Genomic DNA, 23498 nt, shown 5'->3' with positions numbered 1-23498 from the left:
CTCCAACTTTCAAATCCCTTACTCACTCTTCCTTAAGTTAGTCCTGACGAAGGGCCTCGGCCTGAAACATCGACTGCACCTCTTCCTACAGATGCTGCCTGGCCTGCTGCGTTCACCAGCAACTTTGATGTGTGTTGCTTGAATTTCCAGCATCTGCAGAATTCCTGTTGTATGAGAAAGGATATTCTGGCTTTGGAGGCAGTGCAGAGGAGGTTCACTAGGTTGATTCCAGAGATGAGGGGATTAGACTATGAGAAAGATTGAGTCACCTGGGACTGTACTCACTAGAATTCAGAAGGATGAGAGGTGATCTTATAGAAATACATAAAATTATGAAAGGGATAGATAAGATAGATGTGGAATGTTGTCTCCACTGGTAAGTGAAACCTACCTACTAGGGGACATAGCCTCAAGATTCAGGGGAGTAGATTTAGGATGGAGATGAGGAGGAACTGCTTTTCCCAGTGGGTGGTGAATCTGTGGAATTCTCTGCCCAATGAAGCAGTGGAAGCTACCTCAGTAAATATATTTAAGACAAGATTGGATAGATTTTTCTACAGTAGGGGAATTAAGGGTTATGGAGAAAAGGCAGGTAGGTGGAGATGAGTCCATGGTCAGATTATTCATGATCTTATTGAATGGCAGAGCAGGCTTATGAGATGGAGGAAGAACTGTTCGCATTACAAAATTATTGAGCTGAAGCCGAGGTTCAAAAAATAATGTGAAGTCTTTTGGTTGCGGAAAGATATTGACTTTGGTATGATTAACATGATTTCCTTGCAATTGAAGATTGACTTTATTAAACTTTGTGAACAATTATGACAATTAAGTAATGTCATGCCTAATATTCTTGAATTGATTACTAAATGAAGCATTCGCATCTTTAAAGAATTCTATCAAAATTTCAAAAGGCACATTAAAGTATCAGGCTGTTCCTTTTGAGAGCCATCTGACTTCTATGTGCAACAACAAGTGTTCAAAACTGTTCATCATTCTTTATACAAAGCTCTAGAAATAGTCGAGAATTGAAAGCATGGGACTAGATTTTATTTACCACTGTGATAACAGTATTAAATGATTTGGGGTATATGGGGTGTCAGGGAGGGGTAGCACCTCTGGTGGGGGAACATGTCGCGTCCTTTTCAGGGCGGTTAGTCCACCTTTGGTCCCCACCTGGCACTCAGCTCTCACCTGTGGCTTCCCGTAGCTGTTTGAATGCGACAGCAGCCACACCCCGGGCAACGGCTTCGACAAGCCGGCTAAACCAGGTGAGGGTAGCCGATGGGTCTCAAACCCTCGGTGAGATAGGGAGTTGTCTATCCCAGCATGTGAAGACAGACTCTGGTGCATTGAGCGGACGAGACCAATGGAAGGTCCATCGGTCAAGAAGGCGGTCTCTGCAAGCGTCGTGGAACGTGTAGAGCAGGACAAGACACAGAAGATGTCCTGGTCATCCACTGCGCCTAGTCCCATCTCCAGCCGTCTAGACTCTGTCTTGCCACTGGACCCAGATGGGAATTGGGAAGAGAGAGTGAGGCTGACGCTGCGCAACTCTCCCTCACTTAAATCCAAATCACACGCTAGTCTCGACACCATCATTATGGTGTCGATGTCCTCATCGATGTCAACGATGGACGAATAACAACAACATTAAATGATTTGTACAGCCAATCACTTAGATTTTTTGCCACAAAATTCTGTCTTACACAGTGAATGGTAAATACTTTAAGTACAGTTGTTTTTTCAAAAGAGTAATAACCCCTGACAGGATACCCCAGGCATTCTATCATTGATGGTGCCCCTTCTGTTTCACAACCAAGAATGTTGGTGAGCAGAATGACCTTCTCTTTGAAAAATTGCTTAACAACTCAAAATATTGATTTGTCCTTTGTATTTGTTTCTAGGCCGCTTGCAAATAACAACTCTTGAACCATGTTTTCATCTTTTCTGAAGTGAGCATGACCAAACAGCAAAGAGTCATTGCCTGGCAAATTTGACTCATCCAACAGTACAGCAAATTCTGTTGTCCTAAGAATGTTGCACAATGTGTCTTTCACATTCTCTGTATTTCATCTATTCATCTTTGAACAGAGATGTTGCTGAGTGGAATCACTTTAATATATGGTCAAAACTGTACTCAGAATTTCCCTTAATGTTGGCAAAATCAGTTCTTCTCCAACGGTATGGGACTTACCAGACTTAGTAAGGAGCAATGAAATGTATGAAGCGTGCAAACCATCACTGTTTTCCTGTGAAGTGCTGGCAAACATGTTTTGAAGTGTTTTCTATTTCTGAAAATTTTCACAAAGTGTACAAAAATAAGCCAAGTTCCTGTTTGCTTTATCAGAGGTATTCTCTTCAAATGTTCAAGGAGACCAAACAGATTCATTACCTCATATGAAAAACTTTTTTATACAACAGACACATTGGCTGCTGTTGATAGCTTGGTGCTGGTATAAATCCATTATTTCAGATACTCCACACTATACTGTCTACACTTCTTTTTCATTTGGTCTGCCTCTGCCGTTTTCACTATTCATTAATGACCATGGTAAATGCCTGTTGTTTAAGTTCAACCTCTAGCACTGCAATCAATAAATAGGAAAGTTATGATATTGTCATAGCTCAGGCAAAACCTGACTCTCTACCTGAAGGTACATAAAAAGGGGCAGCAATATCTTGGTTGGGCCATGGGCTACAGAAATGTGGTCAAGACCATTTGAATGGGCAGATTCTGAACTTTACCCCAAATGAATGATATACCCTAATTCACAAGAATTGCATCACTCAGTGATTAGAGTCTGGGAATTGTACTAGCTAACACTGTACTACAGTAGTTAGTGGCAATAATGCAAGGTCGAGCCCAGAAAAACATGATTTCTTCAGTTCAAATTGCTCCTGATATCTCAAAAACAGAAGTGTCACATTGCTCTTCAACTACTATAATCCATTTTGTGGAAAGTCTAAGGGAATGGTGGGTTAGCAAGAGAAGATGTGACTATGTGATCATTGTAATCAATTATGACTCGCTGAGGATCAAATGATTATAATAAGTAATTTATTTCTTAAATTAAGCCATTAATCCCTCAGCTGCCCTCCTTGCTACCAATCCACATTGCTCTTACCTTTATCCCACCACTCCGGGGGGAGAGGAGAGATATTGCCCACTTTTGGAACTACTGTTCTAAATCATAATCATTAGGCAGGAGGACACACCACTGCAATCATCAGATGCCATTTTGGAAATTGCAAAGCCAAAGTTTGGAAAGCAAATAAATGCTTTGTATTCAGTGGCCAATATGACTGGCCTATCACACAAACCTTGGTGGAATCACATGACCCAGATATGATTGAGACATGATGTTACTCTCATCCTTTGTTAGTATGATCCACAAAGAAAATCAGCCTTTCCACATGATTACCCATACTATATCTTATAACTGGAGACATCATAGAAGACCATTTGGGTGAATGGTTTGGTAGTCGACTAAGGCTGATGTGGTAGGCCACAGTTCATCCCCCTTCAGCCATGGATATGCTTCTGATCTGGCTCAAATGTGACATTAGGTAGGAGTGTACCAGAGAAAGTTCAAAGTTTTGTGGCAATCTCAAGATTTCTAGCTGTAGCGGTGTCTTTAGCTCTTTGCTTGATTAGCTATATATTGTTTGTTTCTACCCTACGAGCTAAAGAAAGCACTTCCTCCTACTCAAAGCTGGAGTTTAACGTTTTCTTACAAAGTATCCTGAAAACCTTTCAGACATTTGGACATTTCTCTCCTCTGTTACACTTCTGATCAAAACTTCACAATGACTTCATAGAAATTGTTAGACTTGCATTAATATCATGTCAATGTTGAAATGTCTTTGGCAGCTTACTACATGAATAAAAGCTAACATTGGTGTGGATTGTTGAGTAATGTTGGCCTTCTGTGTCTAGAGTTAATCAATTTATTTATTTACTGGGATACAGCACAGAACAGGCCCTTCTGGCCCTTTGAGACGTACTGCCCAGCAACCTCTAATCTAATCCCACAGGACAATTTACAATGACTAACTGACTCGCCAACTGGTAAATCTTTAGACTGTGGGAGGAAACTTGAGCATCCGTAGAAAACCCAGATATTCTGTGGGGAGGATGTACAGACTTCTTACAGGTGACATCAGAATTGAACTTTGAACTCTGACACCCAGAGCTGTAATCTCAAGTTTTCTAGAAGTCTGTCCCGCTAACCACTACGCTACTGTGGCGCCCAATTGTGCATATCTGAAGGAAAAAGTCAAGGTTGGGCTTATCATCACATAGCAAATCTGGTACAGGTGCTGGCTCCGGAAAAATGAGAGACATGACCTCACAGAATAAAAAGGGTACCATCTGCTGAGCGCTGAGTGTCACTTAATAGTCCTCATTAAGAAAAATTTGTTTGCTTTGGACATCACAACGAGTGTCACCTTGTTTATCAAAAGCATACTCCGTGTGAACTTGAACAGTTCATATATTGTTCTGGAAGCTAATCCAGATGTCGTGGGAAGCATTAATACTAAAAAAAAATTCTGACTGACATCTAATTCTTTGAACCAAACATTCCGGCAGAATTTATCAGTTTGTGCAATAGACTGAAATGATGGGTGGCTTCATATTTTGAGTATTGTGAGAAACTGTACATCATAACAACACATTATAAAATAGTGTGATTTTGTTCTCTGTTGAATTCCTTGATACTCTTATCAGTGCCCATAGCTGAGCATCCAGCAGCTACATTGATGTACTGACCATTAATTTTCACTTAATTTTAAACTGCTCAGGATTTTTTCATTATAGTATCTAGCTTCAGCTGTGCTATTTAAGGATTGTACTTCATCTCCTTCAGCACTGTTCAAGCCTCTCTTTATGGTTTTCTGTTTTAAGTGTTGTCCTTGCATTGAGAACTGACTTAGCTCTCATTATACAGGCTTGCATTCCAGTGTACCATTTCGCAGCTCTCTAATGGCATACCTTTGATGGGTGAGCCTCATTACATCAATAGCAGCTTTTCCCACTAGTCTTGCCTTTCATTCCAAACTCACTCATGTAACTCTGACTTAGTATTTGAGCTTTGGCTTTTGTTGCTGCAGTTTGCTTGTAAACGATATTAACATTGACATAATGACATAAGCAAAATTCTTTTGCATTTTCAGAAATATCTCCAACGAGGTGGCAATTTCGCGTCTATCTTCTTGCATTAAGTCTGTGCAGTTAATTATTTCTATTATATTTGCTCATCTGTGACACTGTACATGAACCCATCCCATGTATCTCAGTTCTGGGAGATGGCAAAATGGTAGCATTGAGGTAGAGTCTTCATCAACAATCTATAATCTTGCTTGACCTTTGGTTACTGATACTGAATTTGCAGCTCGCTGGTGCCTGGTTAAAAAAATCCTTGAATTTCTCTATCATATCATTGAATTAAATATATTTTCCCTCGTGCGGCTTCAGGGGTTCTGATAACATGGCCAATATATCCTGAGCTTTCTGGTTGTAAAATTGCTACCTGTGTCTTGTGTGGTTTCACTTTGACCAGATACTCTTTTGCCTCATCCTTAGTGTTGATTAAGCTGATAAACATCGTCATCTGTTCCAAGTAAGAACACTGAGGCTTGCGGGCTCTGTTATTAAAACCAAAATTGGTAATTTAGCCCGTGATCATATGAGCTGTGATCATGTACTGTTCCTGCTTCAGCAGTTACAAGGCCAATACCCAACAGTTACTATGCACAGCCATTTTGTTCCATCACTAGCTGAACTCCAGTCCTGTGTCTTCAAGTAAACATAAATTTTTTTTTTAAAACAGGAAATACTGGAAAAAAATCAGCCTGTCCAGCTGCACCTGTGGGTAAAGAAAACAGAGTCCATATTTCTGATCGAAGATAAGGCATGACTTGCTGATTACAGTCAACCCCTGCGTTACAGCTTTGCGGCTATTGGAAATCCTTCCCAATGGAATTCACAAATTACTGCCCAAAAATTTGAGATATGGAATAACATTTGGTTTCACAGAATTTAGGTGAAAGAGGTAAATAATTAAACACAAAATGTATTTTTTCAACTTGTATATCTTGACACGTGGACAGCCGGTGTGGCTTTGGGTTATGTAAAATAATGATATAAACCATTTCTAGGAACCGGTCTGTAATATAAGGATTACCTGTATTCGTAGATTTCCTTCTTTTAATTTTTAATTTTAGGTTTCCAGTATCTGCAGTTTCTTTTTGATTTTCAAGTCTGCACTTTGAAGTTACTGCAATGAGATGCAAGTTTTCAGATTCATCTTGCCAATCTGAATATGTAATTACTCAGTTTTCAAAGACTTGATACTACAGGCTCTATCAAAATATTTTCAGAATATAGAGCAGTACAGTACAGGGACAGGCACTTCAGCCCTTGAAGTTGTGCCGATGTTTCAACCCCTTTGCTCTAGTGTTCCTTATCCTTGTTGTGTTGTAACGTGCATAGAATTACATGGAAAAAAATAAGAAATGTAGTTGTGTCTGGTTAAACAAGGTATTCCCCAAGTCTGTATACATGTGCACAGTGATACCACGTGGTCACATGGTCAAATTTGTCTTGTAGTGTCTTTCCATGTACAATATTTATATATACCACAACAGCAATCTCACCTTTATCTAGTGCTTCGTTTTTTTTTAAATTTATCACCTATTTAAATCAAAGGATGTTTACTCTAAAATAAAATTGGCCTTGCGCTTCTCATGAGCTTCTTACAAGGTCTTTCTAAAATGGAGGATATACTTCAGCCAGCTGGCATTCTGAAAGGTACACATGATTATATATAATTTGCTTCAACAGGACTGACATTTTTTGGACATAACCGGCAGAGGAAAAAAGCCTTATTGCACTTTCTCCACTTTATGTTAGAATTTCGTTCAAGAACAACATAATTTTGAGCCAAGTTTAATGTTGCCAAGAATGTCCACCATCTGCCACAGTCTGCCACAGTCTGATATATGTCCAAGAGTTTTCAAACAGTGTTTTGTTTTCTTGCTAGCCTGGGACATTTCCTGTTATATTAAAAGGGTTAATGTAGATACCAGATGGACCACCATGGTCTATAATTATTGAACACTGAATTGCAATTGCACACAGGTTCTTCTGATAACAATACATTGAGTTATTAGAACAGTAATATTGAGATCTTCCTCTAAAACAATATGATTCTGGTTGCATACACAGGGAGGCATATAAGTTCCATTACCATCTTTCCCACAAGCCCCTCCATAGCACCACCAATCCTTCTCCCCACCTCTTTGGCTCTTAGCAGCACTTGTCACATCTTGTGCTCAAAACTTGCAAGGACTTTCAAATAACGAAGCAGATATTTCATGGAGTGGTACAGATATGTTCCAAGCCATATTATGACAAAACAAAAGAATTGTACTTCTTTCAGTAAGGACATGAGAACTCGGACCAGTCTGCTTTAGGTTACTTCAACCACACCACAATAAAACTCAAACTGTGAAAGAAGTACAGTCTTGTCATCCAACATTTTATTCTCATCGGATAAGTTCACGTGTTAACATTAGAGTCACAAAGTTATAGAGTCATAGAGAAGAACAGCACAGAATCAGGCTGTTCGACCCAAACAGTCTATTCCGAGCCATTTAAACCAGCACCAGGACCATAGCCCACCATACCCCTACCATCTATGTACCTATCTAAACTTCTCTTAAACATTGAAATTGAGCTTGCATACACCACTTACGCTGGCAGCTTGTTCCACTCAGTCATGACTCTCTGAGTGAAGAAGTTTTCCCTCATAGAAACATAGAAATATAGAAAACTTACAGCACAGTACAGGCCCTTTGGCCCACAAAGCTGTGCCAAACATGTATTTACTTTAGAAATTACCTAGGGTTACACATAGCCCTCTATTTTTCTAAGCTCCATGTACCTATCCAGGAGTCTCTTAAAAGGCCCTATCGTATCTGCCTTCACCACCGTCGCCAGCAACCCATTCCATGCACTCACCACTCTCTGTGTAAAAAACTTACCCCTGACATCTCCTCTGTACCTACTTCCAAGCACCTTAAATCTGTGCCCTCTCGTGCTAGCCATTTCAGCCCTGGGAAAAAGCCGCTGACTATCCACGATTAATGCTTCTCATCATCTTATACACCTCAGTCAGGTCACCTCTCATGTTCCCCTTAAACTTTTCACCTTTCACCCTTAACCCATGACCTCTAGTTATAGTCCCACCCAACCTTAGCGGAAAATGCCTGCTTGCATTTACCCTATTTAAATCCTCACATTTTTGTATATCTCTATCAAAACTCCTCTCTATTTTCTACATTCCAAGGAATAAAGTCCGTACCTGTTCAGTCCTTCCACATAATTCTGGTCCTTCAGACCTGGCAACATCCTTGTAAATTTACTCTGTACTATTTCTACCTCGTTGTACATCTTTCCTGAAGGTAGGTGACCAAAACTGCACAAAATACTCCAAATTAGGCCTCACCAATGTCTTATACAACATCATTGTTCACAAACCTACATGCTAATTGTCATGCTTTAAGAGTAAGAGTATGTCAGGAAGCTGTTTGTTGACTATGGCTCATTCGCACAGTCCTGATCGATAAGCTCCAGAACTTGAGCCTCTGTACCTCCATCTGCAATTGGGTCCTCAACTTAGTAACCGGAAGACCACTATCTGTGCAGATTGGTGATAATAACTCCTCCTCACTGATGATCAACACTGGAGGACCTCAGTGGCGTGTGTTTAGCTCACTGTTCTACTCCCTCTATACCCATGACTGTGTGGCTAGGTATAGCTCAAATGCCATTTATAAATTTACTGTTGACATAACCACTGTTAGTAGAATCTCAAATAGAGATGAGAGGGTGTACAGGAGCTAGATATACCAGCTACTTAAGTGGTGTCGCAGCAGCAACCTTGCACTCAATGTCAATAAAATGAAAGAGCTGATTGTGGACTTAAGGAAGGGTAAGACAAAGGAAGATGAACCTATCCTCACAGAGGGATCAGAACTGGAGAGAGTGAGCAATTTCAAGATCCTGAGTGTCAAGATCTCTAAAGATCTAACCTGGTCCCAACATTTCGATGCAGCTATAAAGAAGGCAAGACAGCAACTTTATTTCATTAGAAGTTTGAAGAGCTTTGGTTTGTCACCAAAAACACTTGAAAACATCTGTAGATATACCCATGGAGAGCATTCTGACACGCTGCATCACTGTCTCATTTGGGGAGGGGCTACTTCATAGGACCAAAAAAAGCTACAGATAATTGTACAATTAGCCAGCTCCATCTTGGGTACAAGCCTCTGCAGTATCCAAGGCATCTTCAAGGAGCAGTGCCTCAGAAAAGCAGAGACGAATAATAAGGACCTCCATCACCCAGGACATGCCCTCTTCTATTTTTACCATCAGGAAGGAGGTACAGAAGCCTGAAGACACACACTCAGTGATTCAGGAACAGCTTCTTCTCCTCTGCCAGAGGATTCCTAAATGGGCATTGAACCCATGAACACTACCTCACTTTTTTTTTAATATGCATTATTTCTGTTTTGCACTATTTTTAATCTAACTATTTGATATACATATGCGTACTTAGTGTAATTGATTTACTTATTTATACTTTTCTTTCTGTCTTATCATGTATTGCATTGTACTGTTGCTGTTAACAAATTTCATGGTACATGCCGGAGACGATAAGCCTGATTCTGATTCATTTTCCTTTTATTTTCAATAAATGGAGGAGATGGTTAAGTTCTCTGTTGGTTTAAGAGTCTGAGTGGCAAACTTGATTGACTTTCCAACCTGTCTGCCTATTTTGGAAATGTTTCTCCAGTTCCACTCCAGCTATAAATGGAAGTTTATTGGTAATGGAATCTCTCTAAATCAAGTGCAAAAGAGTCACTTTTTAAGAATCAATGTCAACGTCAGGAGATGGTATGTGTGGTAATGTATACACAAGATAATTTTCCCATCAGTCTGCAGATCCTTACTTTTTGAAGACAAATACGGTATGAGGATGTTGTGATGAGAACTTAAATTAAAAGAACTCTAATTAACTGCCTGCATTAATGTTTTCAGTTGTTGGTTTTCAAACTACCTCAGGATATTTTGGAGATTTATCTATTATATTTTATTTAGAGATGTAGTGTGGAAGAGGCCCCTCAGGCCCACCAAGCAACACTGCCCAGCAACCCACCAATTTAACCCCTAGCCTAGTCACACGATTATTTACCATGACCAATTAACCTACTAACCAGTACATCTTTGGACTGTGGTGGGAACCCGGAGCACCCAGAGGAAACCGACACACACATGGGAGGAACGTGCAACCTTCCTACAGAGAATGTCAGAACTAAACTCCAAACTTCGTAATAGCATTGCGCCGACCGCTATGCTACTATGGCGCCAGTAAACCATCCGGCAAAGTCCCGATTCTGGTTCTAATCTTTAATCAATTAGCTACTCTCCGATGGAGCACCAGAGAAGCTGCTAAAATTGGTCCCTGTTTCTCAGAACAAGGTCTCAATCTCACAGTCTGTGAACATGAATGTTTGGTAACAAGTGGTGTGGACTTCCTATAATTGTCCTGCAGCTAAAAACGCTTGCTAACACTGAATGTTATGTCTTGCACGGAGAACGCTGCTATTTGAGGGAGGTAGCAGATGGTGGCTGGTTCCTACAGAACTCCAGCAAAGAATCAGTCTCTGCCAGAAGAGAAAAAAGAGAAAATTGTGAAGAAAAATAAACAAAATAAACCCATATTCCTTTGGCCTGTCTTCACCAAAACAGTACAATTAATCTCAATGCCACTTAACTGGATAGAATTTTTTAAAAACAGCTCAGTTTCTTCCTGTGCAGACAGGCGTTAAGTGAAGATGAGACTGAGTTCATGCATGCTGAATGTTTCAATTGATTTCTGTCTGCACCTGCTGCCCAAATTCTCACATGAAGCATTGATAGTGGGACTGCTTATGGTGGGCTGTCAGTAGTCTTACAATTATAGTCTAGTCTCAGAGAGCAGCCTCTGGGAGTGAAAAGGAAAGGAAAAGTTAAGCAGGACTAGCAAGGGCTGAGTTGAAGAAACTCCAAAAAAAAGCTTTATATGGAGCAAGTACAAAGTTCCTAAAGATGCATTATAGGATACTTATAAATACATCTTTGCATTGTATGATACTTTCCTTCATTTTAACAAAAGTTTGTGTAAAATATTTTCATGTTTTGTTAAAATATGTTAAGAGTTAACTTCAGGTGAATAGTGAAGCATTCCCCTCTTAACTTCCCACTTTGTTGTTTCTTGTAATTCTATGCACTGACTGCAGGTGATTTACAGGGGAGATATATAGTGACAAGGTGTTTTATGGTAACAGTGATGAAATCTCTATAGTCCTTCAAGTGCAGCCACTTGGAACCAGGTGTAGCATCTGCCGGAAGCCAATGCTCAAGGTGCTCTAGTTTTAGTTGGATAGGAAAGGAAGAAATAAAGACAGCAAATGTTACTAATCTAGACAGCAGACAGAGGTCTATTGATGGGGATCCATTTCAAATGGTGCAGGAAGAAATGACAAAACGTTTGTATCATTGGTTAGAGGGCCAAAGGAAAGGAAGAATTTACACAATGTTGCATAAAAATGGGAATTAATCCAGGGATAACATATGTTCAAGACATTCAGGAGGAAAGGGAATTTAAGATGAGGAGCTTACAGATCCTTCAAGTTGAGGGAACAGACAAGAAGAAACTAGAGAGACACAGGATTCAAGGTTAGGATGGGAAGATGGGCATTGTTTTGTGAGAAGGAGGGAAGCAGCAAATTCAATAAGAATGTTTGTTCTCATCCTTCCAGTATTAGTGCACCTGGGTTATTCACTAGTAATAGTAATTATTAAATAAAAGAAAAAAATCATCTTATTTTTAGCTTTAATTTTTGATTACCTCTTTCCAAAGACCTTGTTAGTTACTTCCTTTAGCTCCATGCTGAGGTACAGTTCCTCAGAAACTGGTCATCCTCTGGTTACTTCTCCAAGAACCTATTACTGAGGTGTAAATCTTGGCAGGTTAAATGACCCAGTAATATCATTGTACAAGCTCTGCATGCAGACAAATACCACAATTTAGTAATGTGAATCATTTCCTTTTCTGAACCCAAGGTGTCAGTTGGGTCCATCCAGACCCTATTTAAGACAGGATCAAAGCATAAATATTTAAGCAGATTGAATATTTTGTCTAATATTTTCACATAGGTAATTATCATATTACAAAAGCTGAAAACAATGCTGCTGTCCATGAAATTGAACCAAAAGCTGTTGGGGACACTAAAGAGTATCTGTACTTTCAAAGCTCAAGATTTATCAAAGCTACTTTAATCCTTCACACAGAGAAAGAAAAATATTCTAATGGCCTGAAACCTACCCTCCTTTAGTCACTGCAATTGTTCAATTTTCCAAATGTGTTGGGAATTTTGCTTTGTGGAGGGAGTCAGCTTGAGTCCATTTCGCATATGATATTTAACAGTCTTTAGACAGGAAATAGTAATTCCTACCATCTGTGCTTGCTCCAGGACTGTGATCCAGAGAGTAATAGACAAAACTTGAAATAAGCCCAACATGAAATATTTAGTCCTCAACTGAATGAACAAGCAAATCCCATCTTGAGTTGCATGCTGAAGATTTTATTTCAAGGAAAGGCTGTGTCATTGCTTTTGGGAGTCTCAAAGCATTCCATGTCTTTTCTGAATAGAATTGTAGTGCAGCCTTCACTGTGTTGCACAGACTTTAAAGGATGATTTTGGTATGGAACCAGTTCCTTTATCTTTGCTGGGTTGGCAAAGGTGGCAGATTACAATTGGTTTCAATGGGAATGTGATTTTTGAATGTAACTTCTTTTTGTATGAATTTTTATTTCATAGTGCTTGTCATGATTAGCAGTACACATCTTTAAAGAATCATACAGTAAATCATGTAAAGCATCATCATTCTTTAACCATGCTAGAAGAAAGGATATTTCTGTGTTTACAATCATAGCTCTTTCATGATGATCTGTGGATCATTACAGCAAGTGAAATACTTTTGATGTGTAGTCACATTTTTGATGGTGAAGACACAGTGAAAGCGTTCTATTAATTTAAAAATACTTACCAAAAAAGATAGAATAGGTCCAATGGTTAATGTCCTGAGCAACACACATAAAACAGAGGAGGAACTCTGCAAGTCAGGCAGCATCTATAGAGGAAATAAACAGTCAATGTCTCAGGCTGAAACCATTCTAAGCTCTCTGAGTTTCTGGAGATCCTCCAGCATTTTATGTGTAATGCTCAAGAATTACAGAATCTGCAGGATGTCTTGTGTGTAAGTTTAAAGTCCTGAACTGGAGCAGGATCAGCTTTGAAGGCATTAGGCAGGATCTAGCTGGGGTTGATATGGAGAATATTTAAATGCAAAGGAGCAATTGGCAAGTGGAAGGCTTTTAAATGTGTCATATCTAGTGTCCAGGGCCAGTATATTCTTGACAGGGTGGAGGGTAGACATACTATACAAAGTTCAGGGAACCATGGCTAATGAGAGATATTAAGGCTCTGGTAAGGAAAAAGAAGGTATTGTAGATTACATTTAGGAAGCTAGATCCTTCAATGAATATAAAGTGTTTGGGATCAGACTTAAGAGGGAAATCAGAAAGGCAAAAAGAGGGCATGAAATAGATTTGGCAGGCTGGGTTAAAAATAATCCCAAGAGTTACTTCAGCTAAACTAACAGTAAAAGGGAGGCAAGGGAGAGACTGGGATCTCTTGAAGACTATCAGGACCACTTGTGTGTGGAGCTGTAGGAGATGCCTAACACTTTTAATGTCAATATCTCCTCAATGTGTACTGAGGAGAAATTGACATAATCAGGTTCTGTGTGGGAGTTCATATCTCACAAGTTTTTGGACCCCTTTGAAGGAGTAACTAAGGGAATAAGTTAATACAGGCAGTGGATGTTGACTTTATGGATTTTTAGTAAGGCCTTTGACTGAGTCCTGCTTGGCAGGCTGATCTGGAAGGTTAGGTTCTTTGGAATTTGGAGGAAGCTAGAAAAGTGAATTCAGATTTGGCTCAGTGATATGTAATAGTTGAAGTTTAACTCTTGGACAGAAGTCTTGCTACTAGGGGTCAGTGCTGGGCCCTCTGTTATTTATTCTGCATGCACTGACTTGGATATGAATGTATATGGCATGACTAGAAAGTTTGCTGATGATCCTCAATTCAAAGGACTTATTGATAGTGAAGTAGATTATAGTGAATTGCAAAGGGATCTTGATCAATTAGCAAAATGGTTGATTGCCACCACCCAGGACATGCCCTCTTCTGATTGTTACAGTCAGGAAGGAGGTACAGAAGCCTGAAGCTACACACTCAGTGATTCAGAAACAGCTTCTTCCCCTCTGCCATCTTATTTCTAAATGGACATTGAACCCATGAACACTACCTCACTACATTTTTAAATTTGTTTTTGCACTATTTATTGTAACTTAACTGTTAAATATGCATTTATATACTTACTGTAATTTTGTTTTTTCCCTATATTTATCATGTATTGCCTTGTACTGCTGCCGCAAAGTTAACAAATTTCACAACATCTGCTAGTGATATTAAACCTGATTCTGATTCCGAAATGGCAAATGGTTTACAGCTTAGATTAAGTATAAGGTGATGCATTTTGAGCAGTCAAACCAGAGGAGGACTTACACAGTAAATGGCAGGGTTCTGTTGAGTGTCATGGAACCATAGGGCCTGAGAGTACACACACAGAGCCGCACAAGTAGACAGGGCAGTTTAGGCTGCTGACCTCATTCAGGGCACCCAGTTCAGAAGTTTGATACAGTTATACATATCATTGGTGAGGCTGTATTTAGAGTATTGGGTACAGCTTTGGTCACACCTTTATTGAAAGAAATTGTCAAGCTGGAGATGTTTTCAAGGATGCTGCCTAGACTAGAGGGCCTGAATTATAGGAAGAGGTTGACCACTCTAAATTTTTATTCCTTGGAGTGTAGGAGAATGAGGGGTGACATTACAGAAGTTTATAATATCATGAAGGGTATGGGTAAGGTAGAAGGTCATTTTCTTTTCCTCAGGTTTTGTGGCGGGGGGGTGTGTCGAAAACTAGATTGCACAGCTACAAGATAAGAGGGGAGAGATTTAAAAGAGACCTGGGAATTAACTTCTTTACACAGAGGGCAGCGAGTCCTACCAATGGAAGTGGTAGGACTGTTGTGATTGTGATGGTAAAATTGCAACAGTTGAGAGGCATTTGGAGGGGCGAGTCTTCGACTGTTATGGGCCGAATGTGGGTAATTGGTACTGGCAGGGAGGATGCTGTGGTCAGCATGGACCAGTTGGGTCAAAGAGCCTGTTTCTATACTACATTACTCTATGATTCAATAGAACTAATTTATACACAGCAGGAACAACAATGTGATGTGGACCGAATAATTGGGTTGTTTTTATTAATGTTGACTATGGAATAAATATGGCCCAGTTACTGGGGATGGCTCTTCTTCAAAATCTTTTATCTGTACCCAAGAAATCAGATAGAGTCAACATTTAATGCCATATCAGAAAGATGACAGATTGCAATACTTCTTCAGTATTAGATGTTTGTGCTTAAGTTTCTGCAGTGGAAATTGAGGCAATGGAATTACCAAGTGAGCCTTCTTTTGTCAGATAAGGCTTGTGTTGATGATTGAGAAGTAAGCCCACAATTCTCATGTGCTTCATTTTTCCGTTTGGTGGAGATATTATATACACGAATATTGCTAAGGTTTCATTTCATGATTGTCGCCCATTGATACCAACTGGAAAGAAGGCAGGGGATATCATTATATTGGTGATGGTACATAATTTGTAAAATCACCTGATTGATAAGTTTCACAGTGTTGCCTACCTGAAAACATATTCCCAGATCTGGAACATTAACTGTTCATCTTTATGTAGATGCTGTCTAACTTGCTGAGCATTTCCAGTATTTTCTGTTTGATTGAGGTTTTTTTTTTGTTTTGAGAAACATATTGCAGTCTACTGGTGTCCATGAACTCCTAGCAAGTGGCCTATGAGACAGATCTTCCTCATCTTGCGCAATGATAATTAGTATTGCCATAAAGTAAATCTCATAGGGAGCTTCACACACCTATTTGGACTGCCCCTAGTTTATGTCCTTAAATAGATGGAATGTGTATAAAAACTGTTATAATCATATCGTCCTTTTATCCCATCGCTCTTGATGTGTCTTGAGAAGTTACAGGGAGAAGGCAGGAGAATAGAGTTGAATGGGATAGTAAATCAGCCATAATGCACGACCCCATTTACATTGGTGGTGCGCAAGTGGAACAGGTCAAAAGCTTTAAGTTTCTCGGGGTCAATATCACAAATGACCTGACTTGGTCCAACCAAGCAGAGTCCACTGCCAAGAAGGCCCTCCAGCAACTTTACTTCCTGAGAAAGCTAAAGAAATTTGGCCTGTTCCCTAAAACCCTCACTAATTTTTATAGATGCACCATAGAAAGCATTCTTCTAGGGTGCATCACAACCTGGTATGGAAGTTGTCCTGTCCAAGACCGGAAGAAGTTGCAGAAGATTGTGAACACAGCGCAGCACACCACACAAACCAATCTTCCGTCCTTGGACTCACTTTACACTGCATGCTGTTGGAGCAGTGCTGCCAGGATAATCAAGGGCACGACCCACCCAGCCAACACACTTTTCGTCCCTCCTCCCTCCGGGAGAAGGCTCAGGAGCTTGAAGATTTGTACAGCCAGATTTGGGAACAGCTTCTTTCCATCTGTGATAAGACTGCTGAACGGATCCTGACCCCGATCTGGGCCGTACCCTCCAAATATCCGGACCTGCCTCTCGACTTTTTTTGCACTACCTTACTTTCCCTTTTCTATTTTCTATTTATAATTTATAATTTAAATTTTTAATATTTACTATCGATTTGTACTCCAGGGAGCGTGAAGCGCAGAATCAAATATTGCTGTGATGATTTTACGCTCTAGTATCAATTGTTTGGCAACAATAAAGTAAAGTAAGGTAATGGTGGAGCAGACTTGATGGGCTGAATGGCTCAATTCTGCTCCTATTTCTTATGGTTTTATGATGGTTTATTTTCAAGGCTGGTAAGAGAAAGACTTGTTCCTTTATCTTTGAGACATTAAAAGTGGCCAACTTCTATCCGATATATCTAGAGTGAATATGTGTACCTTATTTGCTTTTTTTTCCTTTCCTGGTATCACTATTATTACTAAATTCATGATTTGACCAGGTGGTAAGACTTCAGATCTGAGGTTGGCCAAAGGTGACAGAAGGCTATTCAACCACAGAGAATTGTTGTTTTAGTGGTTCCTCTCTGCACCTTGTGGCACATCGGGCTGTGACCTTGCCGTTTCTTTAGCGTTTGTCTGTTTTTTACGCGGCCGAGTTGCTAGCTCCAAGCTCAACCCAGCACAGTTGGGAAGTGTGCAAGAGGCAGGCCAGATGTGAAACTGGGACCACTGGCCTTAAAGTCTGGTGTGGATGCCACTACACCACCGGCCGGCTAACAGAGAACATTGCAGCTCAACTCAATCCTTTCATAGCTTGCCATATAACAAGGTCATTGATAGCAATCAAGAGCAGGAATTCTGGCTGCTCCATTCCTCCTCTCTAACCCTGGCTGGCTGAGTCCAGTTGAAGCTGTTTCTAATTATTTGACTGCAGACTTCCTCACTCTGGACGCTTTCTGCAGCTGGTGGTAAGGTCTATCATGTTCCTGCCAGGAATTGTTCGATTGGGAACATGAGGTAGTCATTTTCCACTGGGTTTTTCTCAGCTAAAGCAGCCTTGGTCATGATTTCTCATTTCCCATGTCGAGTTAATATTGCACACATACTCATAACAAAATGATTCCTAGGGGATATACTGTGCCCACAAAATAAAACTGATCTTATTTTGGTCAGTATTTAATGATCATATTTTTTGCTCAATATTTAATGTTTGACGCATCTATGTCAAGACATAAATGTATCCGTGAACTGCCATAATCTAATCAATGTCTGTCTACAATTGTATGCAGTGTTAAGCCTTACACTACAGCTGGTCTCCAGGAGGACTGGCTGCCTGTTGCAAAACTAAACATTGAGCAGATGGCCAAGTTATATTGATCTCGTAAGAGCTGGGTGTGATGGAAAGGCATCTTTGTGATTCCCTCCCAGTTGTTACAATTGAAATCTGTTAATTCAGCTTGAACGTGACTTTGTGACGGTTATGGTGAATCAACATTTTTGGCTTGAAGAAGTTAAATAAAGTAACATTCCATTGTAACACAAAAAAGAGAAAATCGTCAGTAATACATACAAAATGCTGGAGGAACTCAGCAGGCCAGACAGCATCCATGGAAAAGAGTAAACAGTCAACATTTTGGGCCGAGATTCCTGATGAAGTACTTTCCAGTCCTGATGAAGTGTCTCAGCCTGAAACATTGACTGTTCACTCCTTTCCATAGATGCTGCTTGGCCTGGCCTGCTGAGTCCCTCCAGCATTTTGTATGTATTACATTCTAATGAAAAGTCACTATTTTCTAACTATTAATGGGATCATTCAGATTCAACGTTATTACCTGAAAATTTGAAAATAAGAAAAGGGAACTGTGAAGCTAAAACTAAGGTTAAAATTCAGGTAAAATGCATTGGTGATTACTGCAGGTGGTTATCTAATTGAACTCAGGACTTAAGAATAATAATGTCATGTCATCTCTTGATGTTGTCTTCTCTCTGTCTTGGATCAAAATGTTAGAGCATTAGTAGTAGTTCTCAAAGATAATTAATAATAACACATTGAAAAACCCTCTGACTGCTATCTCACAGTAGTTGTAGACACATGCTATTTTGGTTTCTATTGTTTTAAAGTACCTTCACAATCTGCAAATGTTATTTAAGTGACCTGTAAAATATTTATAAATAATCTGTTGTCTAGACGAGAGTGCAAGGTCACTTGATATATTTACATTGGTAAAAATAAAATCTGAACCAGATTGTCGCTTGGTATTTCACCCACATCAACTAAGTTGATCCAGAGATAAAATTCAGGCCTACGTCTCTTTAGTCAGCATCCAAATGTCAAGGAGCCAATTTAACTTGCAAGATTAGCACATTGACTTTCATAAATCAAAGTATTTAGTACTGGAATTGGGATGCTATGTTGAAATTGTAGAAGATGCTGGTGAGGCCTAACGTGTGCAGTTCTGTTCACTTATCTGCAGGAAAGATGTCAATAAGATTGAAAGGGTGCAGAGAAAATTTACAAGGGTGTTGTGGGACTTGAGGACCTGAGCTGTAGGAAAAGATTGGATAGGTGAGGACTTTATTCCCTGGAATACAGGAGAATGAGGGGAGATTTAAAGAGATATACAAAATTATGAGAGGTATAGATAGGGTAAATGCAAGCAGGCCTTTTTTCGCAGAGGATGGGTGCAACTAGAACTAGAGGTCATGGGTTAAGGGTGAGCTCAGAGAGTAGTGAGAGTGTGGAAAGAACTGGCACCTGAGTGGCGGATGTGGGTTCTATTTCAACATTTAAGATAGGTATATGGATGGGAGGAGTATTGAGGACTACGGTCCAGGTGCATGTCGATGGGACTAGGCAAAACAATAATTTTGCATTGACTTGATGGGCTGAAAGGCCTGTTTATGTACTGTAGTATTCTGAGACTCTATGACTTCATTTACTCCTCAGTAGTACTAGAACAAAGGAAATCACAACTGAGAAAACGGGGCTGGTTGAACCGGGTAAAGTCCTTCCATTGTCTTTGCATTCCCAGTGCAGCAGATGCAATTGGAGTTTGCAAAGTGACGTTTTTTTCTCCAACTGTATGAAAGATACTGGAGGAATATAAGTTCAAGATTGTTGCAACATGTAAAATGTGTGTGTGCACAGGTGGAAAGTGCCTTTGCCCACCAAGTTTCCTCAAACAGGCATTTCATTGAATGCACTTGTGAAGCTACCATATTATTGCAACTGGAGAAGATGAGAAAATATCAACTAAGCATGTTTCTTGGCTGCGGCCTTATTTTTCCTGTTATTGGGATAAGGATCCCACATGATGGTGAGAGTACTCTAATCTGTGTGAAAGCTGAACGTTCCAAATTAATGATAGAACTACTTTGTACTGCAAACTGGATGCAACACCGGGGTGTAATTAAAACCCAAACTAAATAGAAATGGAATGCAGTCAATTCCAGCCAATATTTCTTCTGGTCAGCTGGACACATGTGAAAAGCTCCCATCACTACATTCAAGGGATTCAAACCAAACTGGTGAGAAATTCACACAGATTTCTGTTTGTACAATAAGGAGCACACAGCTTGGGCCTCCACAGGGACATGCTTCATTTACTTAATCCTAGAAAGTCTAGTTCCAGATTGGCAAATGCAACAGCTTAGAGATCTTCTAGTATGTAAAGGCATATTATCGAAATATTGACCATCAGTCCATTAGGCATAGGAGCAGAATTAGGGCATTTGGCCCATTGAGTTTGCTCCACCATTCCAATATGACTGATTTATTACCCCTTTCTCCTGCTTTCTCCTCATAATCTTTGACACCCTGACTAAGCAAGAACCTATCAAACTCCGCTTTAAGTATTGCCAATTACTTGGCCTTCAGAGCTGTCTGTGATAATGAATTCCACAGATTCACTACCCACTGGCTAAAGAAATACCTCCTCGTCTCTGTTCTAACTGAATGTTCCTCTATTCTGAGGCTGTGCCCTCTGTTCCTAGACTTCCCCACTACAGGAAACATTCGCTTTATATCCACGCTATCTAGGCCATTCACTATTCGCTAGGATTTAATGAGATCCTCCCTCAATCTTCTAAACCCCAGCGAGCACAGCCCAGAGCTAACAAACGCTCTTCATACTTCAACCATTTCATTCCAGGAATCATTCTCATGAATGTCCTCTGGACCCTCTCCAATACCAGCACATATTTTCTTAGATAAGGGGCCCAAAACTGCTTACAATACTCCATGTGCAGTTTGACCAGCGTCTTATAAAGCCTCAGCATTACATCCTTCCTTTTCTGTGAGAAGTGGCACTTGGCCAAGTGGTTAGGGCGTTGGGCTCATGATCTGAAGGTCATGGGTTCGAGCCTCGGCCAAGCAGCGTGTTGCTCCTTTGAGCAAGGCACTTAACCACACACTGCTCCAGTCTACCCAGCTGAAAGTGGGTACCGGCAAATGCTGGGGGTTAACCTCGCGATAGACTGGCGTCCTATCCGGCGGGGAGTCTCGTACTCTCAGTCGCTTCACGCCACAGAAACCAGCATAAACACCAGCCTGATGGGCCGTAAGGCTTGGGACAGACTTTGACTTCTTTTCTGTAAGAAGATAACCTTCTATGCTGGCAACCCTCCTTCCATTTCCCTAACAAGTCTCAGCCTATATGTGTGCATCTTGGTTAACAGTATCATTTAGACCCCAAATCCAGTGACAGAATTATTTCTTTAGTTATCAGGGTGCTACATTCACTTCCCAAGGGACACAACTTATCTCACCGTTACATGGAGATAACCAACCCTTAAAGTCTACTCGGTAGCTCATTGATAGCATATCAAAACAGCAGAGCCAAAGTCATACGTAATTCAATATCTCTTTTGTGCTAGGTCACCAAGGCAATATTTGCAACAACTAACCTCAGTATACATCAACTAGTGGGAGGAAAGATTTACTTGGGTGTTATCACCAGATATTGTCTGGAATTGCATCAGTCTGGACAACTGGTTGGAGATAGAGGATCTTTATGGTTAATTACTGGACACGTAATCTGAAGGCCAAATCTTTGAAGCAACGAAGACAATAGGAAGGTAAATAACTAATATCAATTAAATGATTGTGCTGTCATTAACAACCCAACACATTTGTTACCAGTCATTAGAGAAAGAAATTTTCCATCCTACCATTATCTGGTTTATATGCGACTCTAGGCCTAATGTTGTTGACCCTTGACTATCCTCTGAATGCTTTAGCAAGCCAATGAGAGAGGCTAGAGGCTATTGTAGAGACAATAATTTCTGGCAGCAACACCTACACCTGTGATTGAATAAAATATTAAGGTTAAAAATATTTTAATGATCATTACAATTACCCAGAAATTGATTCTCTAAATTGATTGTGCCTCTTGTTTTCAGTTTCCTCCATATTTCCTTCTTTGAACATTTGCCTCCAGAGAAGCTGTCACCCCAGCTGAAGATGACTACCAATCCTGGATCAGAAGCATTTATGCCACTTTTCCAAGGCTGTGTCAGCTGTTCAGGAGAACCTCCGGAAAAATTTGCCCCTTGTGTTTTCGAGACGATGCAAGTGATGGTTGGTTGCTCTGCCACCTACAGCAAGATAGTTTCAAAGACATGAAAGCTTGGAACAATAAGCAAAAGATTAACCATGTTCTTATTTCTGTTTCCATCTGGTGTTAGTATATGCATGCAGTACATGCAGAATTTAGTGAACTTAATTTGTTGGGTGGGCAGCAATTAAATATTTAAAGACATTCAAAATGGCTGGATAAATTAAATGCCCAAACTGGAGTGTACACTATCTTTGAGGAAATGAAGGGAAAGGGATGAAGGAGACAACTGAAACAAAATGGTGGGAAAGAAATAAAGTCGGAGTGGGTAAAAGAACAGATGTTGTTTGCCATGAATTTTATTGACTGACAACCAAACTTATTCCAAAAATACCCAAGAGAGGTTTCATTTCTTAAAAGCTTAACTGAAATCATGGGATTTACAGCATGAACAGACAACATAATCTCATCTTCTAGTTAAACAAATTTACAGCTAGAAGTGGAGTCTATTCAATTACTGGTTCCACAGCTATCGAAACATGTGACTGCAAAGATTTTTCAATTGCTTCTTGCCACGTAATATTACTTGACTGAACTCTGAATTGTGCCATTCTAAAGGTATTATTAGGGTAAGAAAGCTGATAGGCTGATCACTTTAACTTTTCTTCGGAAAGCAAAAATTTTATTCAACTTTCTCTGATGGATTAGTAAAAGGATTTCCTGATAGTCACAAAATATTTTGAAAGTTTGCCAGAAATAGTCAAGACCACTGTTGAATCATTGTGAACAAAGCAGGCCTTCTTTAACTCCCTGTGTGATGCATTTGATATAAATATACCGCCTACACTTGGTTAAAATTCTGTTTTTTTTGCTGAAATTCCATTATGGGAGATTATATTTTTGGACAATTGCTATCAGGGTAATGTTAATTTAGTTTTTGTTTTTCTGCATATTGGTTTTCCTCTGTAAATTTTATTGGAAGCTAATAATTGCTCTGGTTGGAGAATGGTTAGTCTGATCAGTCTCACACCCAAATTTGGAATCTGCTTAACGGGTACCAGAGTATCACCTTCCATGCCAAACATGACTTCAGTAGGAGCCTCAGCGAATTCTGTAACCTTGC

At 39.9% G+C, this 23498-nt stretch overlaps 1 long non-coding RNA gene across 1 annotated transcript in view; it reads left to right on the top strand.

Moving 5' to 3' along the window:
* The window catches only part of LOC134350090 (uncharacterized), a 59565-nt gene extending 36866 nt beyond the window's left edge, over nucleotides 1-22699 (top strand). The window contains exons 5-6 of the long non-coding RNA XR_010018808.1: nucleotides 21696-21896; nucleotides 22221-22699. This is a non-coding gene — a long non-coding RNA (uncharacterized LOC134350090). The remainder of the gene's footprint in view (nucleotides 1-21695; nucleotides 21897-22220) is intronic.
* The last annotated feature ends 799 nt before the right edge of the window (nucleotides 22700-23498 follow it).

This window comes from Mobula hypostoma, chromosome 8 (assembly GCF_963921235.1).
Source record: "Mobula hypostoma chromosome 8, sMobHyp1.1, whole genome shotgun sequence".
Classification (NCBI taxonomy): domain Eukaryota; kingdom Metazoa; phylum Chordata; class Chondrichthyes; order Myliobatiformes; family Myliobatidae; genus Mobula; species Mobula hypostoma.
This window is presented reverse-complemented; position numbering and strand designations above follow the sequence as displayed.